Here is a 20,087-nt window from a genome sequence, read left to right as displayed (position 1 = left end):
TAAAGGCCAACACTTCCTCCATTGAGCCGAGAATTCAACAAGGAGAAAGCCCACATTGCTAACCCAATTGAGGATCTTTAAATGGGTTGTAGGAGTAGTATAAATAGAGAAGAGTTTTGTACTTTAAAGGGAGCTCGCTCTTAGATTTTTTAGACTTTTTATTTTTTATTTTTTAGGACTCTTAGACACTTTTACTTTTACACTTAGACTTTTTCTATTTTACTGCTTCTCACCCATCTTCTATTTTTGTTTTCTTTTGGCAATTTTGAATTTCAGTTTTCAAGAACTTCTTCTTCATTCTTCATTACTCTTCTCTAAATTTGAATGTTTATTTTTTCACTTGTTGTTGAATTTAGAGCTATGATTCACTAAACCCCATTTTCATTAGGGGGGAGCTCTGTTTATTTGAATGGGTTGATAACTCTTCTTTTCTTTCTCAATTCAAGTGGTTCATCTAAGAGGAAACTCTTGTTCTTCACAGATTCAATCACCATCGAGAGAGGGATTAATCTATATGAATTATGTGGTGAATTTGAGAAAGGAGCTACATAATTCAGTTTAGAGTTCATCCTTTCATGATTTCCTTGATCAATACACTTTGGTTGGTATGTGAGATGTAACCTCCCTTAGTTGAGATTCTGGAAATTGTGTGGCTTGGATTAGAAATTGAACTTCATCTCTTCTCATGAACAATTAGATCACGAGAGTGGCAATTGGTTGTGTTGAGAGAAATTGAGTTACCAAGAGATTGGGACTCAATTACCCACAAATTGCCATGGATCTATACCCATGATTGAGAAGGAATTGATCAACATCAATTCATGAGAATTTGCATCTCTGATCCCTAATGATCCTTTCCATCATTAATTCTCATTTCTTTTGCTCTTTAGTTCTTTAAATACCAATTACCCAATTCCCTTCTACATTCTTGCAATTTATTATTCTTGTTATTTACATTCTGTTTTTCTAGTTCTTGCAATTTACTCTTATGCTCTTTAAATTTCTACAACCTTTACTCTCTTGCAATTTATTTTCCATGTCATTTAAATTTCTTGCACTTATGTTCAAAATCACAAATCTCATGAAATCAAAACCATGTTTGCTTGACTAAATCTACCATTTAACTAAAGTTGCTTGATCTACCAATCTCCGTAGGATCGACCTCACTCTTAGTGAGTTTTATTACTTGATGCGACCTGGTATACTTGCCGGTAATTACGTGAAATATTAATTTTTACGTATCAAGTTTTTGGCGCCGTTGCCGGGGATTGGAAAAGATTGACAATGATTAAGTGAATGGTAGTTTAGATTAAGCATTTTCTTTGTTTTTGCTTTGTACAGTTCTTTTAATCTTTTTGTTTTCTTTTTGACACTAAGGTGTTTGTGTTATTGCCTTACTAAGAGATTCTCATCTGAGATATGAATTTCAATTGCTTTGGTGATTGTGTTTTACAAAACTTAAATGGAGTTTACCTCATCTTTTGATCAAACAAACTTTTTGGGATATCACCCACCACCACCAATTTCTAATGGTGGCTGGGAATATCACCAAGAATTTGCAAATCCTGAGCACTCCAATCCATGGAGATATTCTTCAGAACCACAAGATGAGCCAGAGAATCATATGGGATACCAACCACCACCACAAAATGATTCATATCATTATCCTCATGGTGGATGGGAATATCAACAAGAAATGATGGATCATGAGCAATCAACCCAAATGGGATATGCCCCAAGGTCACATAATGATCAAGAAAGTTACATGGGGTATTTTCCACCACCACAAAATGATTCAAGTTACCATACTAATTGTGGTTGGGAAAATCAAGACCAAGGAATGATGGGGTTTGAGCAATCAAACCAAATGGGATGCTTCACAAGAACACAAAATGATTCATACTCCTATGAATGGGACAACTATCCAAATTGTGATTGGGAAGGACAAAACCAAGGAGAATTCAATGTTTCTTATCCCATCCATCAAGAGCCAGCACCTCTTAATTATCCAACCTCACCTCCAAATTTTTCATATCAAAATTCTTCACCACTTGAGTTTGCCTCAACACAAAATTCTTTCCAAAATCCATACAATTTAATTCATCAACCACAAAATACATTTGATTACTCACATAATTCATTCCATATCCTGCAACAACACTTCACTACAACATCCACTCATCCACTCATCCACCCCAACCTTCTCCTCTCTTGCTACAAATAGAACAATGCCTCCAAAGTGCCCTAGAAACTCAAGAGGAAAGTAGAAAACTCTTGGAAAGACAAGAAATCATCTTCAAGAAAATAGATGGGCGCTTAGAGCAAATACGGAAACACTTCGGGTTGCCAAGCAGTGAGGATGAAGACCAATTTGTGGGTGAGGAAGTGGAAAAAGAAGAACAAAAGGTCCCTGTGTCAAGTGAAAGTGCAATGAAGGATGAGGAACATGAGCCAAGGATTCCATGTCCACAGAGGTTAGTTGAAGTAACAATGGAACATGAAAACTCACAAATCTCTCAAACTTCCCTGAAACAAAAAGGCTCAACAATTGAATCTATGATTGAAAGATATGAAGAGGAGATGAAGAAATCCTGGGATGATCAACAAACCTCCTCCATAAAAGAGCTATTAAAACAAATGTTGAGTGTAAAAAAATAAGTGAAAGAACAAGAAAGTGATGAAGACATTCAAGAGAAGTCACACTCAAGTGAAGCAGAGAAGTACACAGAGGAAGAGCTCATTGAACCACCATTGCAGGAAACTCTTGATGAAGACAAAACTCCAATAATCACACAGCAACCAAGTCTTGAATCCAAAGAAGTGAAGGAAATTAACAAAAACACCAAGAAGAGGATTGTGACCAAGATACCAAGGACAAAATGCAAGAGAAGGTCAACTGCAACACATCCCTCCCCTGAACCAGCAAGCAAGCTCAATCAAGCTATGTACAAAAGGAGGCTTGCTGAGAGGAGACCAAAAAAGGGGACACTAGTTGAATCTTCTCCCCCCTTAAGGTCATTCCTATTAACAAACTGGAAGAAGAGGAAGAAAGTGAACAACATGTCAACCATCGATATAATTTCTCTTCTCTGCTTTGTTTTCGTTCTTTGTTTTATTTAAATTCAATAAATTGGCATATGGTTACATTCTAAGTTTGGTGTTGCCCTACAACAAATTATTTTCAACCCTTTTGGATGATTGCATCAATTCTACATGAAAGTGTCACACTAAGATTCTAAGTTTGGTGTGCCACTTATTTTTCTATGCAACTCATCCAGCAACATCACTTGTCTGCATAATCATATTGCCTTTGCATTGTTATTTTTCTTTTGTTTTGACATTTCATTTGCATTCTCTATGTTTTAGTCACTTCTTTATTTTTATGTTTTCTTTTATTAACTGTTTTTGTTAATACATCACCAAGAGATCCTTATTCATGACAGATTCTTAGCTTGGTGATTGTATTTAACATACAACAGTTTCATTTGCTTAGTTTTAATTCAAATAAATTGACATATGATTGCATTCTAAGTTTGGTGTGCCACTTATATTTTTATGCAATGTATCATGCACACCATCTTATTTTTTTGCAATCACAATGTCTTTGTTTCTCTGTGCCTTGATAGTTACTCTTAATTCTTCTTGCTTCAACACATGTATCACTAACATTTCATTGTGTAAGACATTCATGATCTATCTTAGCCCCATAGCCACGGTTCTAATTGTTGCTTGAGGACAAGCAATCATTCTAAGTTTGGTGTTGTGGGGGAAGTGGGAGAATGGGAGGAAGATGACAACAATAGAGAAGATGAATTACAAGGTTGTAAAGTTCTTTTTCCTCTCATTTGTTTCCAACACTTTAAATTGCATGATTGTCTTATTATCTTCTTTATATACATGTGTGGTATGAATAGGCATAGTTTGATTTCTAAATTGCAACATGCTGCTGTGACATTATGACTACCAACTTGAGTTTTGTGAATTCAAAAGCAATAAAGTATCATGATCTTAAACAAACAAGGAATTAAAGAAGAATTTAGTATATGCACACAAGTATTGGATAGCTAGTATGATTGATTGTTGCCCAATTGCATTAGATTTTATTTAATTGAAGTTTTCATCTAGGACATTTTGTGAAATCTTTTGAAAATCATGAAAACCTTGAAAAAAAAGAAAAAAAAGGCAAGAAAAGAAAAAGGGAAAGAATGAGAAAGCTGAAGGCTCTGAGTACCAATGGCAATTTATTTGTTAAGTACTTGTGGTGTTTATGTATCAAGCCAAATGTTTGAAAACAAAACACTTAGAAGTCAAGGCTAAGCTCAAGTGCAAAAGCACTCCCTCAAAGCTCAAGGTTCTGAGCATCAATGATTAGAAAGTCAAGAAAAAAAATGAGCTTAGTGAAGTCCTCTAATTCAAATGCTTGTGGTGCTTATGTATCAAGTGGTAATACTTGAAAACAAAGCATCTAGAATCGTAGCTTTGTTATTAACTCATGGGGAAAAGCACCCAAAAGGAGAAGCTAATAAGAAAATCAAAAGCTTGTTTCAAGGAAGAATTATAAGAAAAAGATTTCATAAAGTGAGCTAGATAGAAGCATCAATCATTTACATTTCTTTTGTGATTGTAGCATGCATAGAAAACTAGCTTGCCATGAACATTAACTTACTATTCCTCTAACCTTGGATTTTCAATCTCTATTGCATGATTCTTTTCTTGCTTGAGAACAAGCAAGGTTTAAGTTTGGTGTTGTGATGCGTTCGCATATTTGCTATATTAACTAGTTAGTTTAGTTGGTTTTAGCTTAATTTCATTTATTATTACTAGAATAAACAAGCAATTTTGTGAGTTTTCTCTACATGCATTCATAAACCAAGAACTAAGTGAAATTGAGCAAAATCTATGCAAATGATTCAAGAAGTTTATATGCAAGTTGATGTGAATGATTCCCTTGAAAATTATTGCATAAGATAGCAAAACTTTGAGGAAAATTCTTTGGTTCATGTTAGGTGATGAAGAAAGAAGGTAATGGAGCAAGAAGGCTTGAAGATATGTCAATATTGGCAAGGAAACAGAGGAAGCAAGTTGCCAACTCCGGAGTGTTTGTGGACAACGCCAGGAAGCTTGAAATAGAGCAAGAGAGGGAGCTCGAGAGCGTTGCCAGGCAAGGAGTGAACTGACGTGTTCATCAACAACGCCAGTAACAACACCGGTCCCTGCAAGGTGACTATGGAAAATGATATTGGGCGTTGCCAACTTGAAGTTGCATGTGCATGTTCCTTAGCAACGCAAGGCCAAGAAATTGAGCCAAGGAGAGCTCGAAGGCGTTGTTGCCTTGTAGTTGAAGTGGCATGTTCATCAACAATGCCAGCAACAATGCCAGGGATAAGAAGTTTGGGCCAGGGGAAGATTGGGCGTTGTTATGGGCGTTTTTTGCAACAACTTCAGCAACAACTCCAACCAAGACAGCCTGACCTCACCTTCTTCAAGGATGAATAACTTGAGTTACAGAGATCCAATTTGAGTGCTTCCAGTTGCGTTAGAAATCTGACATTCAGAGCTTTTCAATGATATATAATAGTCAATAGTGAAGCATGAAATGGATGCTCGAATCATAGCCATCTTTAGGCCCCAAAAACAAGGAAATGAGGTTGAAATTCAAGGAAGCATGAATGAGCCAAGAAAGGATGGTCGAACACGTTGCCAGGGCCAAAATGAACTGGCGTGTTCCTTGGCAACTCCAGCAACAACGCCCAGGCCAAGAAATTTGGGCTAGGGGCGTTGTTGAGCACGTTATTGGTGGCGTGTTTGACAAAAATGCCCAACCAGGGCAGCCTGACCTTGCCCTCTTCAATTGAGCATAACTTGAGCTGGGAGATCCAAATGAGGTGATTCTAGTGGCATTGGAAAGTAGACATCAAGAGCTTTCCAATGATATATCATAGTTCATATTTAGACAAAGGATTGAAGCCCAAAGTTCAGGCAACATTAAGCATAAAAAGTGAAGAACAAGCAAGTGTTTGGCAACAACTTGGGCAACAACGCCCAAGCACCAAGCCACCAGCCAGGAAATCACAAGCACGTTGCCAACGTGAAATAGCACTAGAGTGTTTGCCAATAACACCCACTGGGCCAGAATTGAGGTGAATGAGTTCTGCTTTCCTCTGTTTCTCATAAAGGCCAACACTTCCTCCATTGAGCCGAGAATTCAACAAGGAGAAAGCCCACATTGCTAACCCAATTGAGGATCTTTATGATGACAAGTCATCTTAGCCTAGTTTTACTAGCCTTTTTCTTTTGTTTTCACTTGAATTATGCACTTTCTTGAGCTACAAGCAAGCCAATTTAGGTAGATTTTCATGCTTCCTTTGATTGAATCAACCATAGACAAATTAAGGCAATTTCATGAGGTTTGATGCCATAATTGGTGCATATTAGGATAGAATGAATATCTCATGATTTTGAGCATAGCTTTGATGTGTTTGGTTGATTTATGATAGGTGAAGAAAGCTTGGAGAAAAGTGGAAGTAAGAAGGAATGGCTAGAAGCAAAGAGGAGACAATGAAACAAGTGAAATTGAATCAGGAAACATAAAGTTGGAGTTGAAGTTAGCCCTCAAACTTTGGCACAAACTTTTGGTGAAAAGTTAGCCTCAAAGTTAGCCCCCTAACTTGAAGGCTAACTTGAGAAAGTTGAAATTTCTTCCTAGGGTGGCCAAAGTTTGCGCCAACGTTAGCCCCCAAACTTGGAGGCTAACGTTGGCATGAGAAATTATGCTCCAGGGTGGCCAAAGTTTGCGCCAACGTTAGCCCCCAAACTTGGAGGCTAACGTTGGCATGTTAATTCCTCCCAGGGGCTGGCCAAAGTTTGCGCCAACGTTAGCCCCCAAACTTGGAGGCTAACGTTGGTGCCATATATGCATAAGGAAGGGCCAAAGTTGGCGCTGAAATTAGCCCCCTAACTTTGGCACCAACTTTGGCATCAGAAAAATGGGTTTGCTGATATGAAAAGTTGGCCTCAAAGTTAGCCCCCTAACTTCAACTCAAACTTTGAATCCAACTTTGCAAAACTCAAATCCGGTTCACATGGTTCACTTAGGTTTCTCTCCAAACTTCAAGAGCAATTAACCAAGGCCTCTTTCAACCCAATTTCACTAAGAGCAAAGGCCCAACTCAAGGCTTGAAGATCAATTGAAGAAAGTGTATAAATAGGCTAGAATTCGAGTTAGTTAGGGAGTTCCCTTTTTATTATTTTTCATAGAAGCTTTCCTTTAGTTTTTAGTTACAGAGTGATCTTTAGTTTCTTGTTTCGGGGGAAGGAGAATTCCATTCTCTTCCTCTTAGCTTTATTGCTTTTTATTTCAATTACAATTGTCTTGGATCTTGGGTTGGAGAATTGAAGGAATTCTGTTTCAATCTCACCTTGGATCTTGTTTAATTTTCACTGCTATTGAATTTCCATTTTCGATTACTTGCTTCTCATCTACTCTCTTTGCAATTTACAATTTCCTTGCTATTGTTCTTGTTGGATCTAGGAAGGCATTGAGATCTAGACTTGGTTTTCTAGTCTCTGGGTCCTGAGATCTAATTTTCCCATTTCAATTCTCTATTTCTTGTTTTAATTGTTCATTTACTTTTCTGTTAGAATCCGATTCAATCCCAATTCCCAATTATTCTTATATTTGATGAAATTTAACTTCTCTTTGTTTAATTCCTGCAAATCAAAGTCCCAACCCCCTTACATTTCAAGCCATTTACATTTCTTGTCATTTAAGATTCTTACAATTTACATTTCTTGCTCTTTAAGTTTCTGCCATTTAATTTCTTGTTTCTTAAGATTCAACACTTTAATTTCTGCTCTCTTTAGATTCATGCCAATTTCCCGTTCCCTTTACTTTCAATGCAATTTAAATTCTGCAAATCACCAATCAATCAACCAAATCTTGATTTGCTTGACTAAATCAACCACTAAACTAAAATTGCTCAATCCTTCAATCCCTGTGGGATCCACCTCACACCCGTGAGTTTTATTACTTGATGCGACCCGGTGCACTTGCCGGTTAGATTGGTGTTGTTTTGGGAGAAATTTATTTTTCCACCAAAATATACTCATCACTTTAAATGGGTTGTAGGAGTAGTATAAATAGAGAAGAGTTTTGTACTTTAAAGGGAGCTCGCTCTTAGATTTTTTAGACTTTTTATTTTTTATTTTTTAGGACTCTTAGACACTTTTACTTTTACACTTAGACTTTTTCTGTTTTACTGTTTCTCACCCATCTTCTATTTTTGTTTTCTTTTGGCAATTTTGAATTTCAGTTTTCAAGAACTTCTTTTTCATTCTTCATTACTCTTCTCTACTCAATTTGAATGTTTATTTTTGGCACTTGTTGTTGAATTTAGAGCTATGATTCACTAAACCCCATTTTCATTAGGGGGAGGAGCTCTGTTTATTTGAATGGGTTGATAACTCTTCTTTTCTTTCTAAATTCAAGTGGTTCATCTAAGAGGAAACTCTTGTTCTTCACAGATTCAATCACCATCGAGAGAGGGATTAATCTATATGAATTATGTGGTGAATTTGAGAAAGGAGCTACATAATTTAGTTTAGAGTTCATCCTTTCATGATTTCCTTGATCAATACACTTTGGTTGGTATGTGAGATGTAACCTCCCTTAGTTGAGATTCTGGAAGTTGTGTGGCTTGGATTAGAAATTGAACTTCATCTCTTCTCATGAACAATTAGATCACGAGAGTGGCAATTGGTTGTGTTGAGAGAAATTGAGTTACCAAGAGATTGGGACTCAATTACCCACAAATTGCCATGGATCTATACCCATGATTAAGAAGGAATTGATCAACATCAATTCATGAGAATTTGCATCTCTGATCCCTAATTATCCTTTCCATCATTAATTCTCATTTCTTTTGCTCTTTAGTTCTTTGAATACCAATTACCCAATTCCCTTCTACATTCTTGCAATTTATTATTCTTGTTATTTACATTCTGTTTCTCTAGTTCTTGCAATTTACTCTTATACTCTTTAAATTTCTGCAACCTTTACTTTCTTGCAATTTATTTTCCATGTCATTTAAATTTCTTGCACTTATGTTCAAAATCACAAATCTCATGAAATCAAAACCATGTTTGCTTGACTAAATCTACCATTTAACTAAAGTTGCTTGATCTACCAATCTCCGTGGGATCGACCTCACTCTTAGTGAGTTTTATTACTTGATGCGACCTGGTATACTTGTCGTAATTACGTGAAATATTAATTTTTACGTATCAATTATATTATTAAATGTTTTACATTTAAATAAAAAAATAAAATAAAGTCCAGCAATATCTAGTAAACAACAGATCTGTAAATTTATTTTTAAAATTTTAAACTAAAAACATATTTTTTTCTCGTTGTAAAAAACTAAAAAATTCCAAAATATCCAAAAAATAAAAAAATTAAAATATGAAATTTTTTAAATTAATTTATTCTTAATTTGTGAACAGGTGCAGCAAAAAAGGTCAACTGTCTGGGTGTAGCATTATCCGTTAAATAAAAAAATAAAAAATATTTTTTAAAAACTAAATTTTTAATTTTTGAGTTTCTAAATTATATTATTAAATGTTTTTTATTTAAATAATAAAAAAAGTCCAGCAATATCTGATAAATAACAGATTTGTAAATTTATTATTTTTTTAAATTTTAAACTAAAAAAAATTTTATAGTTATAAAAAAATGAAGAATTCCAAAAATATTCAAAAAAATAAAAAAATTAAAATTTTTAAATTTTTAAATTAATTTATTCTTAATTTGTGAACATGTGCAGCAAAAAAAGTCAACTGTCTGGGTGTAGCATTATCCGTTGAATAAAAAAATAGAAAATATTTTTAAAAAAATTAAAAATTTTAAAAAACTAAATTTTTTATTTTTGAAATTTTAAATTATATTATTAAATCTTTTACATTTAAATAAGAAAAATAAAATAAAGTCTAGTAATTTCTAGTAAATAACAGATCTGTAATTTTTTTTAAATTTTAAACTAAAAAAAATATTTTTTACTAGTTGTAAAAAAATAAAAAATTCCAAAAAATAAAAAAGTAAAATATTAATTTTTATAAATTAATTTATTCTTAATTTGTGAGCATGTGCAGAAAAAAAGTTAACTGTCTGGGTTAAGCATTATCCGTTGAATAAAAAAATAAAAAATATTTTAAAAAAAATTAAAAATTTTAAAAAACTAAATTTTTTATTTTTAAATTTTAAATTATATTATTAAATTTTTTATTTAAATAATAAGAAAAATAAAGTCCAGCAGTATCTAGTAAACAATAGATCTGTAAATTTATTATTTTTTAATTTTTAAACTAAAAAAAAATATTTTTTTCTAATTGTAAAAAATAAAAAATTCCAAAAATATCCAGAAAAATTAAAATTTTATATTTTTTTAATTAATTTATTCTTAATTTGTGAACAAGTGCAGCAAAAAGTCAAATGTCTGGGTGTAGCATTATCTGATGAATAAAAAATAAAAATTATTTTAAAAAAAATTAAAAAATTTTAAAAACTAAATTTTTTATTTTTGAAAATTTAAATTATTTTATTAAATGTTTTTTATTTAAATAATAAGAAAAATAAAGTCCAGTAATATCTAGTAAACAACAAATCTATAAATTTATTATTTTTTTATTTTTAAACTAAAAAAATATTTTTTTCTAATTGTAAAAGAATAAAAAATTCCAAAAATATCCAAAAACAATTAAAATTTTAAATTTTTTAAATTAATTTATTCTTAATTTGTAAATAAGTGCAGCAAAAAATGTCAACTGTTTGGGTGTAGCATTATCCGATGATTAAAAAAATTAAAAATTTTTGAAAAACTAAATTTTTTATTTTTTAACTTTTTAAATTATATTATTAAATATTTTCTTAATTTGTGAACAAGTGCAGCAAAAAAAGTCAACTGTTTGGGTGTAGCATTATCCGATGAATAAAAAAATAAAAAATATTTTTAAAAAACTAAATTTTTTATTTTTGAATTTTTAAATTATATTATTAAATGTTTTACATTTAAATAAGAAAAATAAAATAAAGTCCAGCAATATCTAGTAAACAACAGATCTGTAAATTTTTTTTTAAAATTTAAACTAAAAACATATTTTTTTCTAGTTGTAAAAAAAAATTCAAAAATATCCAAAAAATAAAAAATTAAAATATGAAATTTTTTAAATTAATTTATTCTTAATTTGTGAACAGGTGCAGCAAAAAAAAAAGTCAACTGTCTGGGTGTAGCATTATCCGTTAAATAAAAAAAATAAAAAATATTTTTTAAAAACTAAATTTTTAATTTTTGAGTTTCTAAATTATATTATTAAATATTTTTTATTTAAATAATAAAAAAAGTCCAGCAATATCTGGTAAATAACAGATTTGTAAATTTATTATTTTTTTAAATTTTAAACTAAAAAAAATTTTCTAGTTGTAAAAAAATGAAGAATTCCAAAAATATTCAAAAAAATAAAAAATTAAAATTTTTAAATTTTTAAATTAATTTATTCTTAATTTGTGAACAAGTGCAGCAAAAAAAGTCAACTGTTTGGGTGTAGCATTATCCGATGAATAAAAAAATTAAAAATATTTTTGAAAAAATTAAAAATTTTAAGAAACTAAATTTTTTATTTTTGAATTTTTAAATTATATTATTAAATATTTTAAATTTAAATAAGGAAAATAAAATAAAGTCCAACAATATCTAGTAAACAACAGATCTGTAAATTTATTATTTTTTAAATTTTAAAATAAAAAAATATTTTTCTATTTGTAAAAAAATAAAAGATTCCAAAAATATCTAAAAAATAAAAATATTAAAATATTAAATTTTTAAAATTAATTTATTCTTAATTTATGAACAAGTGCAGCAAGAAAAAAGTCAACTGTCTGGGTGTAGTATTATCCGGTGAATAAAAAGATAAAAAATATTTTTAAAAAAATTAAAAATTTTAAAAAACTAAATTTTTTATTTTTGAAATTTTAAATTATATTATTAAATGTTTTTTATTTAAATAATAAGAAAAATAAAGTCCAACAATATCTAGTAAACAACAGATCTGTAAATTTATTATTTTTTTAATTTTTAAACTAAAAAAAATATTTTTTTCTAATTGTAAAAAAATAAAAAATTCCAAAAATATCCAAAAAAATAAAATTTAAAATTTTTTAAATTAATTTATTCTTAATTTGTGAATAAGTGCAGCAAAAAAAGTCAACTATCTGGGTGTAGAATTATTCGATGAATAAAAAAATTAAAAATATTTTTAAAAAAATAAAAATTTAAAAAAACTAAATTTTTTATTTTTGAATTTTTAAATTTTATTATTAAATTTTTTACATTTAAATAAGAAAAATAAAATAAAGTCCAGTACTATCTAGTAAACAATAGATTTTTAAATTTATTTTTTTTAAATTTTAAACTAAAAAAATATTTTTTTCTAATTGTAAAAAAGAAAAAATTCCAAAAATATCCAAAAAAATAAAAAATTAAAATTTTAAATTTTAAATTAATTTATTCTTAATTTGTGAACAGGTGTAGCAAAAAAAAGTCAACTGTGTGGGTGTAGCATTATCTGATGAATAAAAAATAAAAAATATTTTTAAAAAAAATTAAAAATTTTAAAAAACTAAATTTTTTATTTTTGAATTTTTAAATTATATTATTAAATGTTTTACATTTAAATAAGAAAAATAAAATAATGTCCAGCAATTTCTAGTAAACAACAAATCTGTAATTTTTTTTAAATTTTAAACTAAAAAAATATTTTTTCTATTTGTAAAAAAATAAAAAATTCCAAAAATATCCAAAAAATAAAAATATTAAAATATTAATTTTTATAAATTATTTTATTCTTAATTTGTGAACATGTACAGCAAAAAAAGCCAACTGTCTAGGTATAACATTATCTGTTGAATAAAAAAATAGAAAATATTTTTAAAAAAATTAAAAATTTTAAAAAACTAAATTTTTTATTTTTTAAATTTTAAATTATATTATTAAATGTTTTTTATTTATATAATAAGAAAAATAAAGTCCAGCAGTATCTAGTAAACAATAGATCTGTAAATTTATTTTCTTTTTAATTTTTAAACTAAAAAAATATTTTTTCTAATTTTAAAAAAATAAAAATTTCCAAAAATATCCAAAAAAAAATTAAAGTTTTAAATTAATTTATCCTTAATTTGTGAACAAGTGCAGCAAAAAAAGTCAACTGTATAGGTGTAGCATTATCCGATGAATAAAAAAATAAAAAATATTTTTAAAAAAACTTAAAATTTTAAAAAACTAAATTTTTTATTTTTTAATTTTTAAATTATATTATTAAATGTTTTACATTTAAATAAGAAATATAAAATAAAGTCCAGCAATATCTAGTAAACAACAGATCTGTAAATTTATTTTTAAATTTTAAACTAAAAACATATTTTTTTCTCATTGTAAAAAAATAAAAAAATCCAAAATATCCAAAAAATAAAAAAATTAAAATGTGAAATTTTTTAAATTAATTTATTCTTAATTTGTGAATAGGTGCAGCAAAAAAAAGTCAACTGTCTGGGTGTAGCATTATCCGTTAAATAAAAAATAAAAAATATTTTTTAAAAACTAAATTTTTTATTTTTAAATTTTTAAATTATATTATTAAATGTTTTATATTTAAATAATAAAAAAAAGTCCAGCAATATCTGGTAAATAACATATTTGTAAATTTATTATTTTTTTAAATTTTAAACTAAAAATTTTTTTTCTAGTTGTTAAAAAATGAAGAATTCCAAAAATATTCAAAAAATAAAAAATTAAAATTTTAAATATTTTAAATTAATTTATTCTTAATTTGCGAAGAAGTTGATGACAAGTCATCTTAGCCTAGTTTTACTAGTCTTTTTCTTTGTTTTCATTTAGTTTTATGCACTTTCTTAAGCCATAAGTAAGCCAATTGGGTTGAAATTCATGTTTCCTTTGATTCAATCAACCATGGATAAATTGATGCATTTTCATGAGTTTTGTGCCATAATTGCTCAAATGACTGATGCGTTCACATATTTGCTATATTAACTAGTTAGTTTAGTTGGTTTTAGCTTAATTTCATTTATTATTACTAGAATAAACAAGCAATTTTGTGAGTTTTCTCTACATGCATTCATAAACCAAGAACTAAGTGAAATTGAGCAAAATCTATGCAAATGATTCAAGAAGTTTATATGCAAGTTGATGTGAATGATTCCCTTGAAAATTATTGCATAAGATAGCAAAACTTTGAGGAAAATTCTTTGGTTCATGTTAGGTGATGAAGAAAGAAGGTAATGGAGCAAGAAGGCTTGAAGATATGTCAATATTGGCAAGGAAACAGAGGAAGCAAGTTGCCAACTCCGGAGTGTTTGTGGACAACGCCAGGAAGCTTGAAATAGAGCAAGAGAGGGAGCTCGAGAGCGTTGCCAGGCAAGGAGTGAACTGGCGTGTTCATCAACAACGCCAGTAACAACGCCGGTCCCTGCAAGGTGACTATGGAAAATGATCTTGGGCGTTGCCAACTTGAAGTTGCATGTGCGTGTTCCTTAGCAACGCAAGGCCAAGAAATTGAGCCAAGGAGAGCTCGAAGGCGTTGTTGCCTTGTAGTTGAAGTGGCGTGTTCATCAACAATGCCAGCAACAATGCCAGGGATAAGAAGTTTGGGCCAGGGGAAGATTGGGCGTTGTTATGGGCGTTTTTTGCAACAACTTCAGCAACAACTCCAACCAAGACAGCCTGACCTCACCTTCTTCAAGGATGAATAACTTGAGTTACAGAGATCCAAATTGAGTGCTTTCAGTTGCGTTAGAAAGCTGACATTCAGAGCTTTTCAACGATATATAATAGTCCATAGCGAAGCATGAAATGGATGCTCGAATCATAGCCATCTTTAGGCCCCAAAAACAAGGAAATGAGGTTGAAATTCAAGGAAGCATGAATGAGCCAAGAAAGGAGGGTCGAACACGTTGCCAGGGCCAAAATGAACTGGCGTGTTCCTTGGCAACTCCAGCAACAACGCCCAGGCCAAGAAATTTGGGCTAGGGGCTGATGACAAGTCATCTTAGCCTAGTTTCACTAGTCTCTTTCTTTTGTTTTCACTTGAATTATGCACTTTCTTGAGGCCTAAGAAAGCTAATTTGGGTAGATTTTCATGCTTCCTTTGATTGAATCAACCATAGATAAATTCATGCTGTTTCATGAGATTTGATGCCATAATGGTTGCATATTAGGATAGAATGAATATCTCATGATTTTGAGCATAGCTTTGATGTGTTTGGTTGGTTAATGATAGGTGAAGAAAGCTTGGAGAAAGGTTGAAGTAAGAAGGAATGGCTAGAAGCAAAGAGAGGACAATGAAACAAGTGAAATTGAACCAGGAAGCATAAAGTTGGACTTGAAGTTAGCCCTCAAACTTTTGCACAAACTTTTGGGTGAAAAGTTAGCCTCAAAGTTAGCCCCCTAACTTGAAGGCTAACGTGGGAATTGAAAAATTCACCCAGGGCTACTCAACGTTTGCGCCAACGTTAGCCCCCTAACTTGGAGGCTAACGTTGGCATGAAAAATTCTCCTGGGCTACTCAACGTTTGTGCCAACGTTAGCCCCCTAACTTTTGGGCTAACGTTGGTGCCATTGGTGCATTAGGAAGGGCCAACGTTGGAGCTAAAGTTAGACCCCTAACTTTGGCACCAACGTTGGCATCAGTAAATTGGGCTATCTGATATGAAAATTTGATCAAAAGTTAGACCCTAACTTTGGCTCAAACTTTTACTCCAACTTCTATAAAAATCCAATCCGGTTCAATTGGTTCACTTTGGTTCCTCTCCAAACTCCAAGAGCAATCAACCAAGGCCTCTTTCAACCCAATTCCACCAAGAGCAAAGGCCCAACTCAAGGCTTGAAGATCATTTGAAGAAAGTGTATAAATAGGCTAGAATTCAAGTTATTCGGGAGCTTCCTTTTCTTATTTTTTCATAGAGCTTTCCTTTTGAATTTTCAGAGAGTTTTAGTTACTGAGTGATCTTTAATTTCTTAGTTTGGGGAAGGAGAATTCCATTCTCTTCCTCTTAGTTTTATTGCTTTCAATTTCAATTACAACTGTCTTGGATCTTGGGTTGGAGAATTGAAGGAATTCTGTTTCAATCTCATCCTTGGATCTCTCTGTTTCTTTACTGTTTACTTGAATTTAATTTTCTGTTAATTGCTCTTCATCTAATTTCTTTGCAATTTACATTTCTCTTGCAATTGTTCTTGTTGGATCAAGGAAGGTAGTGAGATCTAGACTTGGTTTCTAGTCTCTGGACCCCTGAGATCTGAATTTCTCACTTCAATTCCCTATTTACTGTTTCCATGCTCATTTACTTTTCTATTTAAGATCCGATTTAATCTAAGTAATTCTCTATTTCTCTGCTTGTTGCAATTTTACTTTTCCTTGTTAAATTTCTGCAAATCCAACTCCCAATTCCCTTTACAATACAAGCCATTTACATTTCCAGCACTTTAAGATTTTGCAATTTACATTTCTTGCGTTCTAAGTTTCTGCCATTTAATTTCTTGTTCCTTAAGATTCAGCACTTTAACTTCTGTTGTTCATGCCAATTACCCATCCCCTTTACTTTCTATGCAATTTAAATTCTGCAAATCACAAATCACTCAACCAAATCTTGATTCGCTTGACTAAATCAACCACTAAACTAAAATTGCTCAATCCTTCAATCCCTGTGGGATCGACCTCACTCCCGTGAGTTTTTATTACTTGATGCGACCCGGTGCACTTGCCGGTTAGATTTGTGTGTTTTGGGAGAAATTCATTTTTTCACCAAAATAACTCATCAAGTTTTTGGCGCCGTTGCCGGGGATTGATTAGATTGACAATGATTAAGTGAGGTGGTAATCTAGATCAAGCACTTTTTCTTAATTTTTGATTAACCCACTAACTGTTTGATTTTTTGCTTAAACTAACTAAAACTTCAATTTAGCAGTAGATTGAAGCATCACTAGTTTGTGCATTTCTCATGTTATGCTTGTATGTCAGGTACAAGAAGAAACACACTAAATTTTCATGAACAAGATGAGAGAACTCTCAAGAGGTTAAGGAGAGCTGAAAGAGGGAAAAATATTGTTGGAGAAGAGGAATCAAACGAAGAATTTCAAGAGATGGAGGAACATTCAACTAATCCACCAGGTGGAGCAGACAACAACAATGACAACCCACCCCAGAGGAGAGTTTTGGCTTCCTATACCTTTGCCAATCCTAGACATTGTGGAAGCAGCATCTTGGCTCCAAATGTCAATGCAAACAATTTTGAACTTAAGCCACAACTCATCACTTTGGTTCAGAATAATTGCTCTTTTGGTGGAGGATCACTTGAAGACCCGCACCAACACTTATCCACCTTCTTAAGGATATGCAACATTGTCAAAACTAATGGTGTGCCTCCTGACAGTTACAAACTGATGCTATTCCCATTCTCTCTCAGGGACAAGGCCACTCAATGGTTGGAATCGTTTCCAAGGGACAGCATCAACAACTGGGATGATTTAGTAACCAAGTTCCTTGCCAAGTTTTATCCACCCCAGAGAATTATAAGGTTGAAGGCTGAGGTACAAACATTCACACAAATGGAGGCTGAACCTATTTATGAGGCATGGGAGAGGTACAAAGCTCTAGTCAGAAAATGCCCCCCTGCCATGTTTAATGAATGGGAGAAGCTGCAAAACTTCTATGAAGGCTTAACATTGAAATCCCAGGAAGCTTTGGATCATTCGGCTGGAGGTTCCTTGCAACTCATGAAAACTGCAGAGGAGGCTCAAGAACTCATTGATATGGTGGCTAACAACCAATATTTCTTTGCTCATCAAAGAAGCCGCCAACCATCACAAAGAAGAGGAGTAATGGAGCTAGAAGGAGTGGATTCAATCCTGGCTCAAAACAAATTAATGCAGCAGCAAATTCAACAACAATTTGAGCAAATGACCAAGAGGATTGATAGCCTCCAAGTTGCAGCAGTTAATACTAGCCAACCATCAACCACATGGGGGCAAAATGAAGAAACTCAAGAGGAGCAACAGCAGGAACAAGTCCAGTACATGCATTCAAGTCCAAATGAATTCTATGGTGATACTTACAACCCCTCATGGAAGAATCACCCCAACCTCAGATGGGGAGACACTCACAACCAAAACCAACAACCATGGCAGAGAAACTCAAACCAAAACAACCCAAGAAACAATCAAAATTTCAACCAGCAGCAAACAAACCAAAATGCTTATAGAAAACCTCACTACCCCAATCTCAACCAGTACCAACCCACTAACCAACCTACCAACCAAAATGCTTATCATCCACCACCCACAGCTCATAACCCACCACAAGCACCACCTGAACCTCAAAGACTCACCAACTTGGAGACCTTGGTAGAAAAAATGATGAAACACCAGGAAATAACAAACAAAAACCATGAAGCATCACTAAAAAGCCTAGAGAGGCAGATTGGGCAACTCTCCAAGCAAATTTCTGTTGAGAGACCTTCAAGCTCACTGCCTAGTGACACAATCCCAAATCCCAAGGAGGAATGCAAGGCAATACAATTAAGGAGTGGGAGAACATTGATAAGCAACAGTGACACTACAAAAAAGCAAGCAGAGAGCATCAAAGAACCAACAGAGGACAAAAAGCAAATGAAAGCAGATGAAGCACTGGATCAAGAGTTGATGACAAACAAAAGCACTGAAAAACTTAAAGAGAAGAGCAACCACCAAAGTCAACAGCAAGTAGGGAAAAGCAGCACAACTCTACTGCCTTATCCCCAGAGGTTCAACAAGGAAGTTAAGGACCAGCATTTCCACAAATTCCTTGAGACCTTCAAGAAGCTGGAAATCAATATCCCCTTGGCTGAAGCACTTGAGCAAATGCCTCTGTATGCCAAATTTTTAAAGGAGCTTATCAATAAGAAAAGAAGTTGGGATGAGAAGGAAATCGTATTACTCACTGAGGAATGCAGAGTCTTGATTCAAAAAGGGCTTCCTCCCAAGCTTGAGGACCCAGGGAGTTTCTTGTTGCCTTGCACCATTGGGGAAGTGACCATCACTAAAGCAATGTGTGATCTCGGAGCAAGTATTAATTTGATACCGTCCTCCCTGGTGAAAAAACTACATATAGAGGAAGTCAAACCAGTACAAATGTCTCTGGAGCTGGTAGATAAGTCAATGGTATACCCCAGGGGTGTAATTGAAAATCTTTTGGTCAAGGTGGACAGTTTTATATACCCTGCTGATTTTGTGGTTCTGGATTCAAACGAGGATGATGGTGACTCTGTTATATTGGGAAGGCCATTCTTGGCCACTGCTAGAGCTATCATAGACATAGAGGAAGGGGAATTAACCCTCAGGATGCATGATCAGAGTGTCACTCTGAAGGTACTACCAGAGGCACAATTTAGCAAGGAGAAGAAAGACTATATGAAAATTGACAAGGGAGAGTCACAGTTGAAGGAAGAAAATGACAAGAAGAGTCAAGGCAACATCCCAAAGATAAGAGTTGTACAGATTGATGAAGGAGCCCAAGAGGACATTGGAGTATTAGCCACTGAGAAGAAAAGTCCCCAAGTGAAACCCAAGGCCAGAAAAGAAAGATCAACAAAAGGAAAGATGAAATGCAAAAACAAGACAAAAAGGGGTTGGAAGAACAGGAAGATCCCAACAGAGGGGCTGTCCAAAGGTGACAAAGTGCAACTGATATATCAACAGTTGGGGGCAAACCAACAAACTGAGGACTACTACACTGTCAGCAACATACTCTCATTAGAGCATGTTGAAATTGAACACCAGAAAACAAAGAAGAGAATCACAGTCAGGGGAGACAAATTGAGGCTCTACAAGCACCAACCACCATAAAAGAAAGCCTCAATGTCAAGCTAATGACAATAAAAGAGCGCTCCATGGGAGGCAACCCATGATTTAAAATTCATGTCATTTTAAATTCAATAAGTTATGATCATTTGAGCATGAACTCTTTTTTTCCTTTCATGAACAGGTCCA

Source organism: Arachis hypogaea, chromosome 5, assembly GCF_003086295.3.
Source record: "Arachis hypogaea cultivar Tifrunner chromosome 5, arahy.Tifrunner.gnm2.J5K5, whole genome shotgun sequence".
NCBI lineage: Eukaryota > Viridiplantae > Streptophyta > Magnoliopsida > Fabales > Fabaceae > Arachis > Arachis hypogaea.
Note: the sequence above shows the minus strand (reverse complement) of the source record.